At 36.3% G+C, this 26,180-nt stretch overlaps 1 protein-coding gene across 4 annotated transcripts in view; it reads right to left on the bottom strand.

Moving 5' to 3' along the window:
* LOC127514676 (synaptotagmin-2) overlaps positions 1-24,343 on the bottom strand; it is a 45,133-nt gene extending 20,790 nt beyond the window's left edge. Inside the window, exons 1-2 of one of the 4 annotated variants that reach the window (XM_051897759.1) lie at positions 24,138-24,343; positions 23,845-23,945 (exon numbers count right to left, since the gene is read on the bottom strand). The gene's annotated coding sequence lies outside the window, so the exon portion shown is untranslated. Of the gene's footprint in view, positions 1-99; positions 361-23,844 lie in introns of those variants that run through there. The other 3 variants (XM_051897760.1, XM_051897762.1, XM_051897761.1) reach the window with 3 other exon arrangements.
* Positions 24,344-26,180: the final 1,837 nt, after the last annotated feature.

Here is a 26,180-nt window from a genome sequence, read left to right as displayed (position 1 = left end):
CCTCGAAAACAAACATTGAACAGCATGAAAAATGTTAGCATGCTTTTCGGATGGTGTCGATCGGGAGGTGGGGTCTTGCAGAAATGGGAAAGCCCTTACCAGGCAATAGTTCTGTCCTCCCTAATGGAGCCACCCATCCAAAACGGGAGAGCAGCAGAACGCTTCACAGGCACATCCCACGATCTCACTCGCATCCGCACAAACTGCAGTCCCCCACTGCAGTACAGAGCGCTCTGTCTCGCTCACACACTCCCCGCTCCTTCATTAGACACAAACCTCCCTCTGTCAACTTCCTCGACTTTACCTCACTGTTTCATATTCGCATATCGCTACCTTTGAACTCTCTTCTTTTCTTCCGTCCTGTTTAACGTTACTATCTCTCTTCTCATTCCCTCTTCTCCACTCTCTCTCTCTCATTATGGATTCTGCTCACACTCGGCTGAATGCAGTGTGCTACGCCCTGAACCGCTAGTGGAGGACAATCTCCACTGATCAATATGTAAAACCGTCCCCCCCTCGGGGACATTGTGCAGGTTTATCCTCTGAAATGCCAGGGGGAAACTGTCCAGGTGTGCAGTGAAACTTCTGCTGTGTGTGGGAAGGAAAGAGAGAAACGGAGAGAATAACAAAGACAACGCCGAACAACAGAACATTGCAATTTCTCATGCAAGTCTCACGGGGCCGGTCCGTAATAAACCAGGAGGTGTACGGTACACAACCCTGAGAGGAAAAAACAAAATGAAGAAATCTAAACTAAAGTGTGGCGCAGTTAATGCCAACTATGTGACATTTTGCAAGACAGCTTGGCATTATGCATCACATTATTATGGAAATATTCATAAAAATAGCCAGCTAATCCAGAAATGTTGGGAAAGGGCAGTAGAGCTGGCAGCATAATCAGCTATAAATGGTCTTTTTCAATTTAAAAAACAAAAAAGATTTATCTTTAAACACCGCTGTGAGCCAGGAACGCTGTGTTCTGTCGCATTTTAAAGCACAAACTGGCTCGTCGTGCACAAACTGTTCCTGGGTGTTTTTGACGGCCGAATGGCAGGCATGATCTTTATTGCATAGTGGACAAAACTATTATTATTACAGCTGTAAAAATTTATTTATATATTAGTTTACATTTTCTGAGTGGTGCTTTCCTTCGCAAACTCACCGCCATGATGCTACACTTGTTGGGTTAAAAATTGACAAACCCAGCAATTGGATTGTTTTGACCCAGCGGGTTGGGTTAAATGTTTGACCCAACCTGCTGGGTATTTTGTTTAACTCAACTATTGTTTAAAAATTACTATATTGCGTGCTTAAAAGAACCCAAAATAGGTTGGAAATTAACATTTATTAATACGTTTAATAAATAATAATTGAAATATAACACTCTAAAAAAATGCTGGGTTAAAAACAACCCAAGTTGGGTTGAAAATGGACAAACCCAGTGACTGGGTTGCTTTAACCCAGCGGTTGGGTTAAATATTTGCCCAACCTGCTGGGTAGTTTTATTTAACTCAACTATTGTTTAAAAATGACTATATGGCAGGCTTAAAATGAACCCAAAATAGGTTGAAAATTGCTTATTAATAATTATTCACCTTTTATTCACCATTATTATTGTTGCCTCTAGTAATTATGTGTCTAATTTTTAATTTCCAACATATTTTGGATTCATTTTAAGCAAGCAATATTGTAATTTTTAAACAATAGTTGAGTTAAATAGAACTGCCCAGCATGTTGGTCAAACATTTAACCCAACCGCTGGGTTTGTCCATTTTCAACCCAACTTGGGTTGTTTTTAACCCAGCATTTTTTAGAGTGTAGGATGTTGTGAGTGGTTGCTAGGTGGTTGCTAGGTAGTTGTGGGTAGTTGCTAGGGTGTTCTGAGTGGTTGCCAGGTGGTTTCTTACGGTCTTGCATGAAAAGAGACACAAGCTGTAGACACGGCTAGGTTCCCTCCTTCATTGTAAATCTAGGGGATTTTATCATCTGCTAATGAAAATTGTACATCTAATCACTTCAAAAGATAACAGCACACATCTCCTCAAAAAAACACAATTTGACGTGTCATTCATGCCTGTAAAACAAATGGTGCAGGATGAGTTACATGCCGATGTTTAATACTCAGATAGCAATAGCAAAGACCACTACTAATCAGATCCTGTGGCAGAAGTGTTTCCTCAGCTCATTTGAGACCAGACAATGGGAAAAGGGATGAAAATATGCATGAATATAGATGGATATGAATGAAAGATTCATTGCCCAGTGGGCTGCAGTGCCCTGTGATCTCCCACAATAGAGAGCTGACAGCACAGCAGTAGAGCTGATGTCAATACTGATTATTCAGAGAAATTAACAACAGCAGGGGCGAGCAAGAGAGAGAGAGAGAGAGAGAGAGAGAGAGAGAGAGAGAGACAGACAGAGAGAGAATGATGGGAAAAATAACCCTGGCTAGAGCGCTCAGGGAATAGAGTACTAACAGCACTGATCAAGATTTGAGAATGGCAAGTTCACAAAATACCAACCTTAAAACCAGCAAATGCTAACATCAGCGGTCAACCGATTCGTTTTCTATAGCCGATGACAATAATTGAAGAGCAGTGTTGTTGTTGTTATTACCTTTTAAAAAATTTTGGTAATTCAAATGTCCTGGATTTTTGTTTTTTATAAATATTAGATGGAAAACTTAAGCATTAAAAATTACAATTACACCGTGTCTACACCAGACGCAACCATTGTGCTAAAAGCTGTCTACACTGAACGTGACAAACCGACCTTTGCAAAGCACTTGGACTACGTCAGAAATAGAACGGGGAATCCGTTTACTGTCGGGAATTTGTTGTCACATCCAGTGTAGACAGTATCTCTGATTATAATGGGTTCTATTGTCTTTAGACGCGTCGCGCCACTCGCGTCTGTTGTCGCGTCACGGTGTTAGAAATACTGCCTTGACAACTTTCTAAAATAAATTGGTTAAAGTACAATAATGACTAATTATTAATTTAGTAATAATATTTTATTAGCTCACCAAACGCAAAACTTCCATGAGGAAAAACCGTTCCTAGTAAAGCGCCGACCTCAGATGCCCAGATGAGCCTGTGCTATCAGTTTTTACCACAGACTGTAAAAAAAAATATGGACGATGCACCTCCACTCTCTTCCATTGTAGAAAAGTGAAGCCAGCAATGTCCCAGTATATGGCCCTGACATCTTGCTGATTCGGGACCTGAGTCTGCGCAGTAGTGAGCATGAAGTGTAGCCACGCGCTATCAAGGCCCCCCCCACACTCCCGCAGAATCGTTTAGTACAGTTTACTGCAGAACAACTCATTATGTCGAAATGAATTAAACAGTTATGGAAATGTAGAAATTAAAGTTAAAGCTCAAATCTCCTCCCAAAAATCCAGAAAAAAGTCTGTTGGTACCTCATTGACTAGTTCGCTCAGAGAAGCTGTCAATCACAGCTGTCAATCATAACACCGCATGCTTTTTATAGCATCAAATAACTAACTAAAACCAAAATTATTAAAAAAAAAAAAAAACACTTGAACTTACATCAGCGTGATAAAAACTACATAAAATGACAGAAACCATCTTTGTAATTTAATTGTTTAGTTTGTCTCATGCCCCATTAAATTACATGGAAATTAAACAATCACTTGTTTTACCTTGAGTAAAAAAAAATAAAAATAAAACAACATTTATCAACAAGATGACAATCTAAAAAATGGCCAAATGTTGGCAGATTAATCAATCAGGCTGATCATACTCACAGTATTTATCTGCAAAATATGCAGCAAATAGTTCTTGATGTCACATTTAAGTGCTAAACCAAACATATTTCAATGCCAAATATCGATATATCAGCCAACATATCACAAAATTAACATTATTCCCACATGTAATAAAACCTCAGTCTGTTGTTTCTTGGGAAATCCTCCTTATGTGTGTATATTAAGTGCTGAGGTGTGGCACGGCGCCATGCATCAACAACACGGCCCCTGCCAGATGGGGTCTGACATCCCTGATCCAGCGGTCTGAACCCATGCAAACTGAGCAGCACTTCCTGGCATTGCTCTTTCTACAAAACCTGATGTACATGCGCTGAAGCTGAATCACCAATTTGATGTAGCCAATATTAAATTCATAAAGATTTACTCAGACAGCAACGGTTATTAAATTGTCAGGAAGTACAGTAACCCTCAATTATCACTGTAGACATTATAAAGATCATCATGTCAGGTTTTCAAGTCCCTGATGGAAGATATGAATTTCCTGACAATAATCTAACCTACATCCAGCCCATAAAATGACCTATATAGACGACAATACATGATTGTAGCAGCTAAAGTCCATCTAATTAACCCAAAATTTTGCAAAATGTCCCAATTTTAGCTCTAGAGAAGCATGTGATTTCATTAACAGTAAGTGTCACAGATTCATGTGTAATCTTTAATTGTTTCCATTCAAAATAATGAGGTGCGGTTATATCATCTCTATTGACCATCGTCCAGTTATTTAGTCATGAAATGACTTCGCACATTTTGCTGATAGAGTACATTTAGTACACTTTTTTTTTCTTTTTTTTCTTCACATTTTTGCAAACGTTGTGGGGGAAAACTGCATAAATCTATAGGAAATAATCTGTGCAGGTTAATTTTTCTGCTCTCATGAGTCACTCAACACAACCACATTTCCAGTTATGACGGAGACGAAAAACCTTTGTCAGTGCGCCAAAACCTCTTTCACTGATTGTTACATGATTTATACGCTGAAACAGAATGGCTATCCTGAGCCAGGTAGATTTATGGCTGCGCTGGAGCGTTTGTGTGATGTGTGCATTACTGGTCCAATCAGGCACAAGCTGGGAAAGAATGACTGAAATACAGTCTGTCATGTTGAATGGGACATTTCCTAATTATGGCAAGACTACTTAGGAGACAAACAAAGGCTATGTTCACATTGTCAGTCCAAATCTGATTTTTTGTGTATCCGACTGGAATCTGATTTAAATTACTAACTAACCACACTATGTATCGCAACTGTTCAGATCCGATTTGTGTGCCGCTATTTAGTTTTCTGGAATATCTGCATTAATTTCTATGGCAATGACGTTGCATTGCACCAAAACCAACAAACAACAACAGCAATGTGGAGGGGTTTGCAATAGAGAAGTTGTCTTATTTACAACATTACAATATGTAGCCACAATGCTGGACTACTACATCTTCTGAGGCAATGGCAGAAATATAGGAGGCTGGTATGTGCGATTATAGGCTATTGTAATTGTCTGCTTGTTCGGCACTTGCAATATATCCTTTGAATAGGATTTCAAGCCACATATGTGTAACGTTTTCGGTTTCAATGAAGACGAAGGAGATTCAGAATGAAAATCAAAGTTAAATTTATTAAACTAAACACACTCAGGTACAAACAAAAGCGAGAGTCTACAAAACAGGGCGTGTAGCACACAACAATACCAGACAACTGAATGAACCAAAATGAGGGACTTAAATACACAGTGATAATGAACAGAATACAAACAGGTGTGATCGTTAAATCAAATACAATGGTGACAAACTAGTGGCGGGAAAATGAGAACAAAGGAAACAGGAAACCATAAGTGAACTAAGAGTGAAAACCAAACACAATGAAAGTGTGACAATATGAATGTAGCTCAAAATGGATTTAATGTGATTTTTTGCCATGCACATTTGCTAAATATGATCGGATTCCAAATCCAATCGGATATGCACAAAAATTGGATTTGGACTGACAGTCTGAATGAGGCGAAACTGCAGCAAATCTTATTTTCTCACTCCACTTCTTTTTCCCCATTTAAATATTACACATTACCAATCTCAGATATAATATTTTTCTAATTTTATGCATTGTTTTGGAGGGAAAATCTGCAGAATTCTGTGGAATAGATTTAAATATGGTGAAATGCATTCAACAGAACTGAGAACACTCGTTATAAGAGCTGAATAACGAGTGTTGAAATTTTGCGGGCATGCATATTCATTAATTATATGTTAATACTTACACATTAAATTAATGTTAACTATTGCATTATATTATATTAGTACAAATAACAAACTCATGTTAAGTAAAGGTCAAAATTAATCTGTTTTTGAGTGTGAGTGTGCACAAAATTTAAAAATATTTTAGCACAAAAACATTCAACTTCCTCATAGAGAAAGCAGAAACAATATGCTTTTCATCCATCATGCTCACAAAGGCAATTACATTCAGTTCAGCTGGATTAATTGATATAATTTGTTTAGTTCAGAAGCCTTTAGGCGGTGAATTTTCTGGTTCAGGCATCAAATCCTACCATGAAAACCCAATTTGAACAGTACTGAACAATTTCTACCAGCATTTCATAAAATACACACAAAAAAGAAGCAAAGGTGAATCTAATGACTTTTATACTGTAGCACAAATGATACCAACAAACAAAACTGTAATAGTTCATGTTAGGGGTTTGTTCAAATCCATAACCGTTAATAAAAGTGATGCTTGCATACCAGCACTACTAATAAAACATTTAATATTACTTCAGGCCCACAGGATATATATATATATATATATATATATATATATATGATAGTATAATGCAGCAAAGCTTCCAGGAATATATTGTATATAGTTAGTTATGTACTATATTTTGGTGTTTAGACAGACTGCATATGTAGTATCTCCTGCTAAGTGTGCAGACAGCAATACTTTACAAGGGCACAATCCTGTTTTACATATGTAATGTGTGTTTTTGTGTTAATATAGTGACAACAAACCTCAATACTCAGGAGGGCTACAGAGTTTCCTTTAAATACCTGTGTCATTAAACCTGACGTGTTGTTATCTGGGTAGCAAGCTATAAAAATGCTGACTTTAACTAACTTGCATAGATTCTCTGATTGTCGACAGTGACGGTAAGAGAATCAGTAGAGAAAACTAATATACCTAGAGGAAGCTATCTGTTAGAATTCTCATTTTCTCATTCACATTTCAGAAGTCAACAATGTGTGGCTAGAATTGTTTGTAAGAGTACGAGTTGGATCAAATGTTTGGTAGTGTGCAGTGTGGCACATATATAAAGACGCATGGGGAGAAGAAGTCACAGTGAAAGTAGATGGGACGGCCACTGAATTATTGATCTTCCTGAAGACTATTCACACACTCACAAACAAGCATGCAAGCAGATGCCCATAGATAATTATATAAAAAAAACACAAGTTCACTCAGCCTAGAAAATGATTTGAGTATTTCATTCCGACTCGAACAAGGGCCTTAAACTGCTACTGTTGTAAGACAGTGACTGTGCAGGAGTCTAAAACAAACAGCCTGACATGAAGGTTAAGGAGGTTTACTTGCCTAAAGCCAGAGGATGTTGAATTAGAATGTGAAATGATGACAAGAAGAGGAATTTTTTACTGAATTACAATTCAGTGAAATTCAGTACACAGTCAGACAAGAGGAACTTCAATTGTCCAACACAAGAAAAACAAAAGTAAATAATTAATCATTTATTTTGATTAATTAAGCCTATTTATTCCCTGGTATGTAGATTACATTGATTTACACACTGCACACTTCTACTAAACCAAGATCAATACTGTAAAACAACAACAACAAAAATAGGGATGCACCAATATGACAATTTTGGCCGATACGATAACCGATAATTCTTTATATTTGAAAGCCAATAACCGATATAATGGCAGATAACTCTAATTCCAAATTAATTTTTGAAAGCCTGATTACAAAAAACATTAAAAGCCATGTCCCAAGCACACAATTATAATGTTCTCATTATAATTTTATGTAGGCTAAGTGACAGACTTGCACTGCACATGTTGCACTTAACTGTATTTTCCTTTTTGAAGTGATTTCAATCATATTTCAAGCAATTCAAAACCATCATGGTGAAACCATCACAGTGTGCATCTGAAGTGTCTCAGCTGAAGGAAAAAATCCATTTTTTATCAGCGTATATATATTGGCCAAATTTTCTTATTGGGCCGATAACGATTACATTAAAAATGAACATATATCGGCCGATACCGATATTGTGACCGATATATTGTGCATCCCTAAAAAAAAAAAAAATGAAAAATGAACACAGCTATCAAACTATTTCCACATAATGTCCACAACACTGTTTTCGAGTAAAATAAATATGAATAAATATTAAATAAATAATAATAAAAATAAAATAAATATTATATAAATAAATTATTAAAATAGATAAATTAAAATAATAAAAATACAAATTAAGTGTTCTTCCACCATAAAATGAAAGTTAATTTATTACATATAAATATTATAAATATAAATAAACAGTTATTAAATATAAAAATCTATTATTTACAGTGAAGTGTACACAAATGTGCAAAAATAAAATGTATTATTAAAAGAGAAACCTACAGCAATTTAATTCAACTTCCTTCCTAACTTCTGCATCCTGTTTAAAACCTAAATTAAAAATAAAAATGTCATTCTTAACTCTGAAAGCCAAACAACTTTAGTAGAGAAGGGGCTTCTCTCTGATGTGACTTGGACCAGGTTTTACTCTCTCTCTCTCTCTCTCTCTCTCTCTCTGTGTGTGTGTGTGTGTGTGTGTGTGCGTGTGTGCATCACTCAGCTTCTGCAAGTAATGCTGCAATGCAGAGGTTTATCCGGAAACATAAAGCTAGAGGGCGCATTGAGCGGAGTGATTCACCCACCAGGTTTTCTCACACATACACACACACACGCACACACACGCACACACGGTTCATTAACACAGTCAGCTAGGTAAGCATTAGTCTGTCAGGTGTCGCGTCACACTGCATTGCATTAAATGTTGGATGTTCCTACTTAATATCGCTGACTTCTGTCAATATACGCTGCAATTTTACTAATCAGTACTTTTTGACTTGTTTTTCCAATATCTAAACAACCCTTTATGATATCAGATTACATATATTTCCTATTGAAACATCATCTATCTAGCATATAGATGGAATATGACATATAAAGAAACAAAATGGTCATTCGGGTATTTTTTTTCAAAATCGAAAGCCTTCAAAGTGCTGTCCTATTGAATTTAACAACCATTACTTCAAAATCAAGCACAGATCTGCCACACTCTCTAAGGTCATGTCCTAATTAACACTAATTTCAATTTTCAAAAATTTCAAATATTCACATTCAATTTCACTCCTCAAGTTCAATATGGAGTGCTTGTACCAAAGTAGCATCACATGCCCTCTAAAATAAGGGGGAAATGGATGTCAAAAACCATGTCAAATGCAGTGCAAGTACAAATTTCCATTATGAGTCAGCATGAGAAGGTTTGGATGACATTTATATTACTCTAAATGGTAATTGAATTCGTATGAAAGGCTGAAGAGCTTCATTTATTCTCGGCCACTGGAGTGCTGCTTTTATCGAGAGAATACCCTGCTTTAGCATCTATCACGATGCACCAGGACCCAGGCATTGTTTCTTAATCAAAGCAATTAGCTTTCATCAATAAGCTTTCATTCAATTTGATATTAGCCACAGGATTGTCCTGTTTCATGGCAAGGTTAAAGGGTTAGTTCACCCAACAATTAAATTTCTGTCATTAATTACTCACCCTCATGTCGTTCCACACCAGTAAGACCTTCGTTCATCTTCGGAACACAAATTAAGATATTTTTGATGAAATACGAGAGGTTTTTTAATCTCCCATAGAAAGCAACGAAATTACCACATTCAAAGTCCAGAAAGGTACTAAAGATAGCGTTAAAACAGTCGACGTGTCTGCAGTGGTTCAACCTTAATGTTATGAAGCGACGAGAATACTTTTTGTGTGCAAAAACAAAACAAAAATAATGACTTTATTTAACAATATCTTCTTGTGTCATTCTCCTTCGTTGTTTACGCTCAGCGCTTCTAGGTTCTACGTCAGAACGCCGACTCATACTTGGACGGCTCCTGCGTCAGCATGACACAGCATATTCTTAATTTGTGTTGATGAATGAAGGTCTTACAGGTTTGGAACGACATGAGAGTAGGTAATTAATGACAGAAACTTCATTTCGGGTGAACACTTAAACTTAATATATTTGTTATTAAATGAATTATAAATAAATCTAAATTTAAATTATATACAGTTGCCAAAAGTGATGTCTGGAGGGGACATTTGTTTTTAATGACCCTAAAAGTTTGGCTAAACCATCAAAATATGAGGAAAATATTTTATATATTATATATTATTTTAATATTTTAAATATGAGGGAAAAACAAAACACAAAACTTGTTTTAAGGTATTTATCTCACAAAATTATTTACCAAAAAAGGCAAACTACAGCTGTATGTTTTATATTACGTTGCTAAAAAAAATGTATAGAAAAACAAAAAGCTTACAGGAAAAAGCATACATTGATAATAATCAATTATTAATATTTCGTTCTTTCTCTCTTGTTTTTGTGTGTTCATAATTTCGTTGTATGACAGCCTGGCCAAAAATGATGCCCACAACTATGCAATACGCTTACAAAATCTTAAACAAATTTTGAATAATATTTGAATAAAGGGTGAAGATGTCAATTTTCCAGACATCACTTTTGGTCAGTAATACTTTATATATAACATTATGTATGTAACATCTTTAAGCAAAATATAATTTATTATTCTCTTTTGATTATAGGGTGGATGTTATGTCAGAGCTCAAACGCTGTCACCTCGCTGTGTAATCATTACACACTCTTCATCAAAATGCGACCAGACAGATTGGCCTGAGCCCATTTGGTCTAATTAACCACATGATCAATAATGGGGCTTTCTGTTTCAATTATTCTCCAGCCTAAAGATGCATTACAAAGCAAATTAGGAAATATCAAACTATGGCGCATGTCACTGATAAGCATCCTTTTTATAAATACTTTGTCCGATGCAAGCATGCTCTTAATTAAATGAGAATGTCCCACTTCGAACATCATATAAAGAGTCTGGTTTCTTCCTCCATCTTTGGCACTTTTCACCTGTTCACAGTGACATTAAAGCACACTTATCTGTGAAGCTGCTTTCAAATGACTTGTATTATGAAAAGAGCCTTTTAAATTCAAAATGGAACAATATGAAAATATTCAACTTGCAGAACAGTATTCCTTTGCCCAATTCTATACATTAATACAGAAGATTTTAGAGCTTTTCCCCTTATTATATTATTACGTTTTGTTAAACAAAGAGCTGTACAAAGACAAGCTATTGTAGAATTTGAGCATTACAAACAGTCAAAACTCAGAGAAATGGCATATGCAAATGTTGAACTGTAATTTCAACATCCAACAGAGTGTGTCATGCAAATCTGTATACAAATGAGAAATCAGTTAAGCCTAGCTGAGGAACTCTGCTACTTTCAGGTAATTCTGATGTAATGCTGTAAAACGTAACACACTGAGGCTCTAATCAAATAATACTTACAAATTACAATATGTGAAGTTCATTTTGCCAAGGTCCATGAACAAGAAGGTGTAAACAGGTCAGCAGTCTTTTCTGATTTTTACAAGGGCTGTCATTTTATGTGAGGCAGGGCATTGTTAGATGATTGCTAGGTGGTTACTTACTGGCCAAAGTCAAAAAAGAAAAAAAAAATGATAGTAAACAATAATCTTAGCCATAAATGATTGCATAAATGAAAGCATCTCTGATTGAATCTGTTCATGAACACTCAAAACACGTCTGGCCAGTTGTTGTTGCAGACCCACTGTGCAGTTATTTTGATTGATAACGAAATCCATTTCCAAGAAGACTGCAGACCCGCTGAAGGAAACAGATACGCCTTTGGGAAAAGGTAACTTGTGCGTCATTCTGTCTGAAAAACAACTTTTGGGCCAGCATTAAATTTGCATTTGATAGCATCACAGTGAGGCTGAAATTTAAAGAGACAGTACAGACAATAATGAAAATTCTGTCAGTATTTGCTCCACCTCTTTTGACTTTCCTTCTTCTGTGGAATAGTCCTAAGTCATGGTAGCATCATATTTAAAGAGGCTATAGTCCTATTTTGTGTTTGCAAACAGCGATGATGTTTTTTGTGGGCGGAGCCTACCTGGTGGCAGAAAATGACAGTTCTGCAATAGCAGACTGTGGAAGCCACGGAATAAAAGAATTAAAAAAAGTTATTTTTGAGTTTATATCTTATAATTCTTAGAAGTAAAAACAGAATTGTGAGATATACTCATTATTTTGTCTTTTTTCCTCAGAATTGCGAGTTTATATCCCGCAATTCTGACATTTTTCCCCCTCAGAATTGTGATATAAACTCACAATTGCGAGTTATAAAGTCCGAACTGGGAGATATAAACACGCAAATGTAAGAAAAAAGTCAGAATTGTGAGATAAAAAACTTTTTATATGTTTAAAAGTTATCTATGTAAAATGTTATAGGTTCAAATATTATTTCATGCTGTAACTGCTATGTATGTACAGTCAAACCAAAAATTATTCAAACATTTTTTTTTACTAGTGTGTGCAGGACACTATAGTTCATTTATGTAAGTGAGGATAGCAAAATAAAGTAAACTGTGACATATTATACCCAAAAATTCTTCATACAGTGGACTACCAGTAAAATTGATCAAAAAAAAATTTGGTTCCAAATTTTTCAGACACTTTGACCTAACCATGTTTTATCTGACATAATTAAGATTATTTTTTCTGACACAGTTTAACTCTGAGATCTTGTCATATTTTATCACCGTTTTTTTAAACTATAGTGAATAAACTGTAATAATGAATAAAATGTTCAAGGTGTCTGAATAAATTTTGGTTTAACTTCACTTCATGATCTCCTATGAAGCGCATATGTGAATATTATGTAGACTTACTGTTTACATCAAATTCTTGCTTTAATAGTAGACTAATCATCGCAGGTTTCATCAGTCCAGTCTGTGACTTTCAACATAAACGTCTGTGTTTCGCTTCAAAGGGCGTCTTCAACAACAATATTCAATAAAAATGAAGACTATATTTTTTTTCATTACAATTATGACATCCAAAGGCACAACAAAACATTTTTTTTCTCTTATTCTGTGGATTTTGCCCATTTTCCTCCACCTCCACTTGTTACTGCTGTTTTTCTGCCACCACTATGTGCGCGCTGCTGCAAGTGACGTAACTGATGTCTGCTCCAAATTAGACTATATGTAGAATTCTGAAACCCTTGTTTTTAGTGTCACCGGTGGCCATTAAGTGAACTGCAACCAGCAACTTATTGCTCATGTTTGCACTCGTGCACACGTAACGTCCAAGAGACTGAATGTGATTCAGATATACTCACTGCAAAGTTCTTTTTTGCTCTTCACTTAGAAGTATAAAGAAGTTGCCAATATCTTTGCAGCGACATACTGTTAACGAACGCTGCTCAGAGCGACGTTTAGATGAATATATAAAAATGTGTTGCACGCTTTCCTCTCAATAACAAAGAAACACAACAAAAATGGCAGCAGTGAGAAAACAGCAGTTAAGAAAGCATCTGTTAAACTAAATGAAAACTACGTATATATATATATATAACTATATAAATTATAAAACTTAAAGCTAACTCAAAATATTAATAAATATTATAATAGTACATAAATAATACTAAAATAACACTTGTGATTGTTTTCAGAATATCTACTTTTGTGTTCTACAGAAGAATGAAAGGTCTGAAATGGTGTGATGGAATGATAGAATCGTAATTTTTGGGTGAACTATCCCTTTAACTATCCCTCTAATCAAATACATATATCACGTTCACAAGGGTTCCACAGTAAAATCACAAGTTATTGTGTCTTAATTTCTCATTGGAGACGTAAAGACAATGGTCTTCTTTCAGAGGATGAAAATTATTGATGCGGCCATCAAAACTTATGGGGTCATTTCCAGCAATTTTCCCTCTTATCTGACTTGTCATTTTCAGGGCGTTTCACCGCCATTGTCTCCTGTCAGCTCCGATCCAATTCAAACCGAACTGACGACTGCAGCACAGGCAATTTGAACTCGCTGCTGCATTTCCAACACATTGCAGTGGCAGAGTAAACCTGATATCACTGATGCCCTTGTCAAAATTTGGCATGCTGGTGGAAAAGTACAAAAGGCAAGGTTCAACCTGATAGATCTGAGCAGATAGCAAGCAGAAAACTTGAACACAATCTCAGGGCTGGACGTGCAAGCTTGAAGCAGTTAGTTTTTAAGATAAGATACATATTAGGATTCATAATCAATTAATAAATGAAATCAGTAGATTTAATTGCATGATACGCCAAATAATTAATCAACTGATTTCATATATCAATGTTTGCTGAGAAAATCTTCCAAATTAAGGTAATTCAAATGAATTACTTCACATTATTTATGTTAATTTTATAGATTTATAAGTTGCGTAATACATGGCTACTTTTGAATGGCGATCACTATCAGAGGTGAAAGACACATTTGAAACTTATTTGGTTCAATTCAATGTCATATTTGTAAGACTTGATTCCAAAAACATCGGATTATGTATAGATATCTCTGCACTTTCAACTGGGACAGAAGAATTTAAATACTGAAAAAAATACAGCTGATGCAGTTGACAGCAGCAAGTGTATCTGTTTATGAACAGGAAACCCCTTAAGGATAACAGGCACGCGTCAAGCTTTCCAGCACATACTATGAACAAGTGAGTCAGCAGTCCTTTAGTAAAGCCATAAGAGCAAATTAGCTGCAGTGCTACACAAAAACTACACTCATTTCAGCTGCTTTGGCAGCTACATTCAGATTAGAGCGAACTGAGAGACGATGAGCGCCTGCGGAGGGAGTCACGGCCTCGCAGTGAGGGAGCGGGTCTCTTTAACAAGTTCTCTCCTCCGCAGTGCCTTTCTCTCCCCCGCGAAGGTCGAACAAATTAGGGCAGTCAGAAACTCTGGCCCACATCTACACTCTCTAAAGGCCTTTCACATGACTCGCGTCAGGGCTTCAACACAAGTGCCGTGTGCCGCTTTGACCTGCGCATGAAAAGTGTTAGAGATTCAGTGACAGAAGGACGATTTTACTATTTATTAATTCACACAGAATATGTAATGTGTATAATATGATAATACTTTCAAAAAATGTTTTTGGTAATTGAAATAAAGCATAAATAAAATACAAATATTAGATATGTACGGTAAACCTAGGAAATATAAACCTAATAATAAACAAACGAAAATTATAAATGTTTCCATGAAAATAAACTGAAGTTTAAGTAGAAATACTAAAATTATTAAAACTATATAAAACTATGAAATAAAATAAATTAAAGCTACATAGAGATGTTTAATAAAATAATAAATTACATAAGCACATATAAAAATTACTAAAATTCAACTAAACTAAAATCAAAGTGAAACCTGAAAACATAAAAATAAAAACTAAATTAAAATAATAATAAATACTATAATAGTATAAATACTATAATAAATAATACTTCATCTTATAAGATCAAATATTTTGTATTCAAAACTGCGGTAAACCAGCGGTAAACATTCATTACTATTATTATTATAATACATGTATTAATTATGACTGTATTTATGTGATTAACTACAACATGAAGACATAACAGATACTTCTGATTGAGCGTTACAAACAGTGACCCCTTGGGGTCCAGACGTGACGTTATGAGTGACACTTGGCCTGCGTCTCAATGTGCATCCATCCATGAGACATTAGTAATATTCAATACTATTTAGGGCGGATAGGGTGGATAGTATGCACATTGGGATGCAGGGTTGGGCTGCATCCAAAATCGCATACTTCCCTACTATATAGTAAGCAAAAAACAGTATGTGACAAAAAAAGTATGTCCGAATTCACAGTACTCATAAAAGAGTAAGTAAAAAGTACCCAGCTGACCTACTTCTTCCAGTAAGATTCTGAAGTGTGCATATGATGGACACTTTACTATCCCATGAGGGGGCGGATTTGTGAATGGGGGTGACGCGACGTAACTGACGCTGGTAGGTCATGTGAAAAGGGCAACATGGAGACGTAGTATGCCCAGATTACATTCATACTATATAGAACATACTGTTTTAGCGGCACAAAGTAATTACTTATTCAAAATAAGTACCTACTCAAGAGAGTATGCTATTTCGGACGCAGCCATACACACAGACACACAAGTCCACACCTAATATAGTTTAATAGGCTGGCGGAGTTCAGTAAGGTGGGCGACAGAAAGAGCTACATTTTCGCTTGCCCAAACCGGATACAGAGATCCAAATCTAGGTCAGTGTGAGCGAGTACCCCAGAAAATGTCCGACCCACTGAAAAACAAGCACATTGACTAATCACCTGGCATTTGTGCTCTCTATCTTTAGCGCCAAATAAACCTGCAGTGCTTCATAATACAAATCTACTGCATTTGTGAACAGCAAACTGGATAGGATGCTGCTTTGATGGTAGTTTTCTGATAAAAATGCATTGCTATACTGTTGCTGAGTGGTTGCTTACAGGTCAAAATCAAAGAGTCCTTAACCCTCAAGTCTCAATGATATTCTGGTTTCTAGATTTTCCCTCCTTCAATGTAAGTATGTGGGATTATTTCACCCTTGTGGAACTTCTTGTGGTCATCAAGTACAGTTTTTCAAGTGCAATGCAAAATCCTCATCTTAAACCAGCTTTTCCTTTCACAAAAGCCTTAAGCATGATGATGTTGAAGAAAATGACAACTTCTATCATGTCAAGGCCACACTGCTATTATAGCTCCCTAATGACAGAGCACCAGGAGGGGGCAGTAGAGCAGTATAATTGGTCTATTACAGCATCAGAATATATGAACTCCTTCTCTCCAGCACGTTGTTTTATCAGCCTGTGGTTCTGGCTGGTAATTTGATCATGCCGTAGTACGGATCATCGATCATTCATTAATGAGCCGACATAAAAGAGGACGCCGAATCGACATGCAGTGCTAAACCAGAGCCACTTTTCACGGTGCATGTAGGTTGTAACATTTAAATATTTTTGATTGTGAATCCAACTTGCATATCATGAAAATGAAACGGAGGAACTACAAGAAACACACACATACTTTAACAAATGTATGCTTATGCAATTATACGGTACTATTTTATATTATAATCATTTAAGCACTGAATAATGCATAAAGCTGCAGTAGGAAATGAGAATAACAAAGTGTTTTTAATTAAGTGCAACATACTGTTCATCCCAGGATAAGACCCTCACTTATCATGCAAAGAGTTCTGGCTTCACATCTGATGTGAGATTAATTACGTTACTGAAGTTTTTCCATTAGTGGTTGAACTAGCATGTTGAGGAGTTCGGTGTGACATGCATGCACAATATAACTCATCTATCAGAGACGTTCACGGCTCTCTGGGAACTGCATTGAATAGCTGCGCTTGCATTGATCAGCTTGTGCTACGATCTGAACTGTTTGGTTGGATGTGCTTTAGTCACGTTCACACCGGCTACATTCACAATAAAACCATGAATATTAATAATTCTGAATGTAAAATTTGCACAAACTCTACATAAAGTGATTGAGTTGATGCGTGTTTACATGTCCCAAAAATGTTGTTATTGTTAACTGAAATTAAAACAATTAATACTGTTGAAATAAAGCTGAAATAAAATATAAATATTAAATGAAAAACTTGAACATAAAAAACTTGAAATACAATAAATTTATGTACTAAAATTACTAAAACTAAAATAAATTAAAGCTAAATAGAAATATTTAAATATTCAAATAATATTTAAAAAACAAAAACAAATAAAAATGACGAAAGCACATAACAAAATTACTAAAACGTAAACTAAAATTAAAATGAAAAGTGAAAATATAAAAATAAACACTAATTCAAAATATTAATAATGCACGATATATCGGTCACAATATCGGTATCTGCCGATATATGTTCATTTGTAATGTTATCGTTATCGGCCAGATAAGAAAATTTGCCTGATATATTAAAACCGATAAATAATGGATTATTTCCTTCAGCTGAGACACTTCAGATGTCCACATTTGGTTTTGAATTGCTTGAAATATGATTGAAATCACTTCAAAAAGGAAAATACACTTAAGTGCAACATGTGCAGTGCAAATCTGTCATATAGGCTACATAAAATTATAATGAGAACATTATAATTGTGTGCTTGGGACATGGCTTTTAATGGTGAGACTTTTGTTTTTATATTCAGGCTCTCAAAAATTATATACAAATTTTTATTTCGATTTATCGGCTAATATATCGGTTATCGGCTTTCAAATATAAAGAATTATCGGTTATCGGTATCGGCCCAAATTTTCATATCGGTGCGTCCCTAATAAATACTAATAGTAGTCTATAATAGTCTATAAATGATACTAAAATAACATACATCAGCTTTCTGACATGCATGCAAATCATCTAACATACCAATACAGTGACAACCTGGACATTTAGCCATAAATAGCATGAATATGGCAATCATTCAGTACCTTCGTATATCAAAGTACCATGTTATTACTCTCAGATACGGTCATTATACCATAGTACAGCAACAGTACTTGTTTGTAAGGGATAAACACTCTCTCTCTCTCTCTCTCTCTCTTACTAACACACACACACACACACACACACAAACTGTGTAATTCAGCAACATACACTTCAGCTTCGTTTGTCTTTGTCAGAATTGGCAGTGGAGTGTAGAAGAGCTTTCTGAGCAATAATCGTGTGTGTGTGTGTGTGTGTGTGTGTGTGTGTTTGTGTGTCTCGGGGGGATGGACACACACTGCACCAGTAGCTGTGCGCCGTGCAGCAGTCTGCATGTGTTAGCCTGAGGCGCTGTGGCCCACAGTCATCCACCAAACCATTTGCTAACGCTCACGCCTCATTTTACAGCACCGCTGCTTCACCTGACAGGTTTTTGCTGTAGAATTATGTTATTGCAAACAAATGCATACAGAATGCATACATAATTTAAATCATGCACAAATTAGCATAAAGATAAATGCCTGGAGTTATTTCCATGACAATAGATTTTACTTTTGACTATACTAACAAAAACAGCAAATACAGAAAGGTCAATGCCTATCCACCAGTTTGACTGACAAAACCACAATGACATTATCAAAAGAGATGACTTTCATCAAGAAGAGAAGTCTCGCCTTCAAAATGTAAATGACCAGTCCTGTCGTCCGCCAGATTTCTAGATAAAATTTTGCTCTTTTCTAATGCAAGTCTATGGATGTTTTGTTTGTTTGGATAGCTCTAAATTGATTTTTTTTTTAATATATATAGCTTTTCTCTTTTCCATTCTGATTCAGTCTACACAGCTTTTTTTTTTTTTTTTTTACTATTTTACTGTGTAATTTAACAAGTTCTGTAAAGAGAGTCACACCTCATCACAGCCCATGCAAAATTAAAATATATTAAATTTTGACCATTTTATGACCACATTTTACTGACCATCACACTGTTCACAGTTCTCTAATTCCAGTTCTATAAAGCTTTTCTAAGCGAGCAACAGCAACCAAGGGGGGCAGAGCTTAGCGAAGGGTCAATATCATAGAACGGCAAAACGACTTTCTTGTTCTCCAACACTCCCACCTTCCTCTAACACACACACCTTCCACATCTGATTTAGTCAGCATGCTGTAACATCTCGTAGCCTGAGGGCACTAAATCTACCAGCCCAGCACCTTGGCTGTCCTTTCTAAATATTATGTTATGGAGCTGTCACGAACACGTCAAACTCTATTGCTGCTCTGTCATCAGACTCTGAGTAACCTGATGGACAGGGGAACAATGCTGCTTAAATGCGACCTTTCGTGTGCAGTAGTGGCATTTCAGTTGTCAACGACTCAGTGTTTCTAAATCTTGCGAACAAATCACTCTTGTTTAATCCGTGCAGTGACACAATATTAAAGATGTATCACAATTTATTAACTATCCCAATTTATAAATCTGTAAACTAGGGCTGCACGATATTGAAGAAAAATGCGATATGCGATAACACGTTAAATAATGCGCTATTCGATACGATAATGCTTTAAAACTAAGTGTCATTTTAACGTCAGTGTAAACCTACAGTAACTACATTAGGTTTATTTAACAACAGAAACTGAATAATCAAATGAAAAATGAAACACTGCTTAGTATTCACTGTATGAATTAAATATATATTGATTCTTATTAAAGCTACAAAAGATATTCAGTCAAGAGCAGTGAGTAATTTTCTCTTTGTCTTTTGTTGTTTGATTAACATTAAGCACACAGACGGAAGCAGGTTTATTAGGCTTCTGTCACTTTAAGAGCTGCACGGATCCAAAATACTGTTACACTTTCTCACTTTCTCAATTTTGTGTGTATTTGGTCATATAAGCTGCGGAAGAGAACTGAATTCGGGATCATGCGCTGTCTGAGAGGCGGCTTTCTGTGCTTTCTGTAAGCATGTCACACATACGTAACAGTAATGTGTCCATCTACTCTCTGTTGTCTGCGTTGACCTAAAAAGTAGACTTTTCGTAATCTTTTGAGTATTAAAATCATTCAGTTATCGAAAGCAATTACGATATGCATATTGTGATATGTACATTTGCGATATTTTGAAAAATTCCGATTTATTGTTCAGCCCTAGTGTAAACATAATTGATGACAATAACAGGCATTATTAAAACACCGAAATCATTTTAGCTACCGTATTGGGTTTTACAAGCTAGATTAAAGTAAATAGTAAATTAATTGACAAAAAGAGCTCACTGGTTTCCACCTATTGACATAATCATGTAATCTGCAGAAAGTGTCACTGAACAAATCTCAAAAGAGTCGACTCACTGGGATGAATTAAATCCTCACCATTAGTGTGTATTCTGGCTTTCACTAAACACTGCAGTGACAATCACATCCATTAGTATATCAAACAAGCCAAACATCAATGCTTCCCTTTGTTATTGTGAATGAACATATGTAGTGGCCAAACAACTGGCATGACTGCACTCTTGAATTGTGAAGCAAGGAATTGTATTTCTGCATTGTGCCCACATTGAGCTCTCAGACTTTATGAAGCCATTACATGAGGAGTGATTGATGTGACAGCGAAGATGCTGTTAAATCAAAGCTGCGTCGGAGCGAAAAGAGAAGGTACGGATGGATAGGTAAAAAGAGAGAGAGAGAGATAGATAGAACATGATACTACAGCACCTGTACTACGCAGTTTAAAATGCAGCTGCACAAAACCGGAAGTGATAAAAAAAGAAAGCATGTTAAGGACGGATTCTAAGTCTCTGTCAAATTTGATCCATCTAAACAGCTTGCTCATGGAAAAACATTCATCATTCCTTCAATACAGCTTCATTGAGGACAGATCAATTCTTTGATTAATATTGAACCTGAGTTATTGTACAGTCTGAGAATCAATGCCTTATAATACACATTATTATGTGTATAGTGTTCCACCGATACAGGCTTTTAAAAGGCTGGTCCCAGGGTGGATAAAAAATAAATAATAAATAAATAAATAAAATAAATAAATAAAATAAATAAAATAAAATAAAATAAAATAAAATAACATGAAATGAAATGAAATGAAATGAAATAAAATAAAAATGATCAACACTTATTTTACAAAATATTTACTCAGGGTGAGCAATGAAAAAAATATTTTAAAAAAACAGTAAAATAAAACAATGAAATAAAAACATATTAAATAATTTTTTTTTTTTTAAATCTTGTAAAGTTCTATAATGACAAACATATTATAGTGTTCCACCGATACAGGCTTTTTAAAGGCCGGTCCCGATATCTGGAACACAGAGTGGGAAAATAAAAAATAAAATAAAATAAAATAAAATAAAACATATTTACAACAACATATTTACTCATAATTCACAAAGAGAGCAGGGTGAGCAATGAAAAATAAAAAAATAAAAAAGATAAATAAAAAATAGTAAATAAATAATAAATTAAATAAAAAATATAGTAAAATAAAAAAGCAAATAAAAATTATTAATACCTATTTTACACAATATTTACTCAAATTCTCAAAATGAAAACACAAAAAGTTCAGTTATTCATTGTTTAACAATGATGTCTGACACAAGGAGAAACTAAAAACGGAGATGGCAAAAATCTTAAATATATCATCTGACGATCAATATATGGGCCTCTCTCTTTGCTTATATATTCTCAGACATGTATGCTTATGCTTACATGCATATAGATAACTGTACTGTTTATTTTTTGACTATGCGACCTGCTGACCCATGCTGCAACAACTATATCCTATTGTGGCTTTTAAGTGAAGATATTAGTTTATAAAGAAAAAAAAGAAAGCATTTAATGCGTTCTGATGGTCATTTCAACCAATCTGATTAGAAGAACCACAGGGAGACCCTTACGCTTTATGTGAACGCATCCCAATTTCCGCAAGACACGATTACAGCAGGCAAAGACCATTCAATTTCATGAGCCATCAAGCAGATATCCTCTGTTAAAAACGAACGGCACTCCAGAGAGCGAGAGATATAGATAGATGAATAGTGGGTTCAGTTATGTTACTGATAAACAAAATCAGCAGGGTTCAAATATACTACAACATAAAACAAATGCAACGTCCCCAACCAACGGCGCATTATGAGTATGTTGAGTTATGAGTCCTGATACTGCGTCATTATTACCCAAGTCTCATCTATTACTGTAAAACACAAAAAAAGGAGACAGTGTTCTACTTCAAACATTACCGGCCCCTATACAGCAGTACGGGAGCGTGATTTATTACAGGAAGGGGAAACGGTTTCACTCCACTGAACAGACTCCTCACACAAGCATGTGTGTGTGTGTGAATGTGTCCAATGCGGCGATGCCTCCTCTGTCTCACCTCTGCTTTGAGTAGAGCAAGGTCTACTCTGAATCTAAACGAGCGCCTTTACTATGTGGAGCTCTCAAGGACTGACCCGAAGCACTTAGCTGAAGCGTCTCGGCCCAGGTCATCTATCTCTCTGCATTTCTCTTTCTTCAACGCGCTATTCACCTGGTCGCAACCGCAATCAATGAGATTACCTCTTAAATTGCCTTTTCCTGTTATCGGCCCCGCCGGGATGTCTTTGAGCCCTGGGAATGCGCCTATATGTGAAAGTACACGCAAGGATGAACAAAACACACAGTGGTTGACTTTTGCAACTGACCGTTTCACAGGAAGCACCCTTCATAATATAGCACGCTAAGTGAGAAATGCACTTCCCGAAAAAGGTAATCAAGTTTATAAGATCCTCCGCCAGCAGACAGGACGTGTAAATCTGCGGCTATTGTCAGCAGAACAGCTTGATCAGCAAAAAGATGCCACGATCAGCAGCTGCACGGCCAGTAACGAGCTCACTGCTGGACGTCAGCCCTAAATAGTCTGCAAATCAGCTAGTACTCTGAACTTAAATAATTCATTGGAGAATGTTGTAGTATTTCAATGCAGACAAACCCTTCAGGGGGAATGCACAAAAAACATTTAAAAGTGCACAAACAGCTGCATATCTACAGAGCCGGCAGTGATGTGTCAGACTGCATCTCTGAGTTATCAAGCCGTGTGTAAAAATGATGAGACTCTCAAGTTCTATTCTACGCACATCGGCCACTATTATGTAATGTGATACTGCAGCACTAGGACACTACGCACTCACTCTCTCCTGTGCGCTGAGAAAGTTCCACTCGCTGACAGAGATCTTCCTCTCTGCCGTACGCCTTCATTCACTGATTTTTTTGTTTTGTTATAATGACAGAAAGACTCCATTTAGACTCCCATCCTTGTAAGAAAGCATTTAAATGTATAAAAGGCATGCTTTATCATAAAAGGGGGATACTGTACTTACCTCTGTACCGTGTGTATCCTCACTGCACCAAGAGGAGGGTGGTGATGCAGAAGGGGGGCTGAAGAAAGAAACTTCGCAGAGCGCGCAGGGCACTTGGAGAGCTTAGAAAAAAAAAGAAAAGTGACAACAATCAAGACTTTTGGTTTATCCTCTTCTGGTTTAGTTGGAAATATCAGACCTGTGCAGACACACACACACACCCCTGATGTCTTCCTCTACATGCACACATACACACACACACACAATAGCTCGGATCGGGACAGATGCAGAGGTGCTCTCATGTACACACACACATTTCCAGTCTCACACCCTGCAATCGTTGCTCAGCACCACAGCCCCTGGTGTTTCGCTGCTGTATTTCCCGGCACTGAGCTGTCATTGGTTCAATCACGGCTCAATAAAAACTCATCCCTTTTCCAATTGGGTGAGGAGGGATTTTTTTTCATGGCACACACTCTGAAACCCATCCCACCCCTCCTGCTTTTAAAAACCTACAGTACATGTAAGGAGAATGCTGAGCTGTGAAAATCAGGAAGGATGGAGCGAGAGGAGAAACAGGGAGGAGAACGCGAGAGGGCGGGGCGGGAAAGAGGCGCAGTAACCAATCAACGAGCGGATGAGAGAAGCGCGAAAGACGCTGTAGACTCTAGGGATCGCGTTCTCGCTCCTCCGCTGATGATGAATCTTCAGCGTAGCGGCCAATAGAAATGATATATTATTAGCCAAGTTGTGGATATGAGTTTGCTGTATTGAATATGAATAAATAAAGAGACAATGTACCCCGAAATAATGGCAAGAAATCGATTGAGCTGTCCTTGCTGGTTACAATATACAGGGCGACCAGTGTGGACCGATTCAAAAACAAATGACTCTTATGAGCCGGTTGTTTTTAGTGAATTGAAAACGCGACCAGTGTAGCCTGAATCCTGAAACGAACGAGCCGATTCATTTAATTAAACGGTAGTTCAAAAATACGAGTTACGGTCATTCTGATGAATACTTCACTGACCTGAATCAAAGTCCAACGTCTGGAGTTTTTTGTAATAAATATGGCTAAAGGTAACGTTATAAAAACGATGTTCCGTAGAAAACACTAATTTAAGATAATATATCAGTAAATTTCACCAAACAAGATCGCAGGTCTTGGATGACGTAAAACATTCAGGTTGTAAACAGAACCGAAATATCGTATTATAAAAGTACAAATCATAAGTTTTGCGTCATTTACCGTCAATTTGATGTTCTGAAATGGAGATAAAAAAACAAAGCAAAAAGCACAGCTCTACAGCAGATTCTCGTCAGGTAGACCAGCCGCCAAAATAACCGTTAACATTTAAATGACTGAAATTCGCGCTTGTACGTGGTAAACCCACATAGAAACATCGTGACAGCGTTTTGACAACCTTCACACAACACAACGATGGGCTAGTTCCTTAGTTTGTTCGTTTTAGAGAATCGATTCATTTTTAAGGTACCGGTTCAAATCGATTCATAACCTTGCCATGAAATACCATGAAATTTAAGCAAAGGAGGCTTCGTCGTTACGTCACACAGTTACGTTACAGAAACGTTTTGAATTGGTTTGACCATTAACCAGTCAGGTTTATTATTTAAATTGATAAAAAATTTCTTAAGAATAAGAATTTTCATTAAATAATTGCTGGTCTACAAAAAAAAATAAGTGCTACAAATTCTGGATAATTACAACTATCTGGTAGCCTAAAACGTACGATTATTTTTTGTAAAAATGTCACTATAAAGGCATTTACATAACTTTAACTAGCAAATTTTGCCTACATAACCATATTCATAACCAGTCACCAAATTATTATAATTTTTTTTTTACATTGTTTTCAGTTTTTTTAAATGGCATCTGATTAATTTGTTGATTACAGTATGATGTATATAATTTTCAAGCTACATAACAGCCCATTCTGGAACTGAGTGCCTCACGAGCAAAGATGGCAGCCTCCATTTTGCTTACTTCCTGGAAGATAGCGTAGCCTACCATTCAAATGAATCACATATTTTAAAGCTGCAGTAAATACAATAATTCTTTGGCCCTGCTCTGACTCCAGCCTGCTGCGCTCCAGCAGCATGTAACTTAATGTGGTCTATGTAAATTATTAAAGACTGATGGGAGGCACTGTAGAACTCACTCTCCAACAGAGCAATCCGTCCACACACTCCAGAAGCTCATAATAATAGCAGTAGTTCACAGCAACCGTATCTTACACTGTCAGACCGTCTCTCACGGTCACTGTCTAATGAACTGTGCTGTGTTTCCTCCCTATAGGATTCTTCTAACTCGTGTAGTTTCTCCATGCAGTTCTAGA

This window comes from Ctenopharyngodon idella, chromosome 6 (assembly GCF_019924925.1).
Source record: "Ctenopharyngodon idella isolate HZGC_01 chromosome 6, HZGC01, whole genome shotgun sequence".
Classification (NCBI taxonomy): domain Eukaryota; kingdom Metazoa; phylum Chordata; class Actinopteri; order Cypriniformes; family Xenocyprididae; genus Ctenopharyngodon; species Ctenopharyngodon idella.
The sequence above is the reverse complement of the archived record's forward strand: the minus strand, read 5'-3'. Positions and strand labels throughout refer to the sequence as shown.